Raw genomic sequence first — 880 nt, forward strand, 5'->3', positions numbered from 1 at the left:
ATCCTGCTGCTCCCTCTGCACAAGGTTGTCTTCGTCCTTTCTATTCTTTTCGCTCCCGTTTCCTCATATGGACAATGACCATTGAACTTGATCTGTGGTTTTCAAACAGGGTTCCAGGGAAATCTGGCAGAGGTACCTCAGGGGTGAGGGGGCCCCATACCCTTCCCTGTTTCATCTAAAAACAGGGAACTCCTTTCCCAGGTGGCTGCCGAAGATGGTGGAGGGGCAGGTCCTGGAGCTCGATGGTCGAAGCCATCTCCTGGGCTTTCTGACCGCCATGGTGGCTAAGCAGGCTAGAAGGTGGGGGTCATATGCTGCAGGGGTGTTAACATTCTGGCAATGTCTACAGAAACAAGTTGAAGTACCTAGCCTTCCTCTGCAAAGGGATGAACAGCAACCCTTCCTGAAGCACTTACCACTTCCTGGCCCCCATCTGCATCTTCCAGCAGACTGTGAGCCACACGCTGCTTCACAAGACCAAGGAGGCCAGGCCTCCCTGAACCACCTCAAGGTGTTTGATGGCCTTATGAGGCTACGGAAACAGGCTGAAAAGAACGTGGAGAAGAAAATTGACAAATACACAGAGGCCCTCAAGACCCACAGACTCCTGCTCTGAGTCCAGTAAAGACTGTTTATGCCTCAAAAAATAAATAACTCAATAAATAAAGCCAACAATAAAACCAAAAGGCAAAGTTGCAAGACTGACTTATTTTTAACTTTTATGTGTTGAGCTATTGTAAGCTTCATTTCTGTTACAGACTTACAGCAATTAGCTATACACAACATAAACATTGTTCTGAAAAATAAAAATATAGATAGATTTATCTCCACAACTCATAATTGGGAGTATTATACCCAGGAGGCTTTGTTACAAGGTATT

The 880-nt window shown here is 45.9% G+C and overlaps 1 pseudogene; it reads left to right on the forward strand.

Moving 5' to 3' along the window:
- The first annotated feature begins 214 nt into the window (after positions 1-214).
- Positions 215-616, forward strand: LOC116462574 (large ribosomal subunit protein uL13-like; annotated as a pseudogene).
- Positions 617-880: the final 264 nt, after the last annotated feature.

The sequence above is a fragment of the Hylobates moloch genome, unplaced genomic scaffold (assembly GCF_009828535.3).
Source record: "Hylobates moloch isolate HMO894 unplaced genomic scaffold, HMol_V3 SCAFFOLD_23, whole genome shotgun sequence".
In the NCBI taxonomy this organism is placed as follows: Eukaryota; Metazoa; Chordata; class Mammalia; order Primates; family Hylobatidae; genus Hylobates; species Hylobates moloch.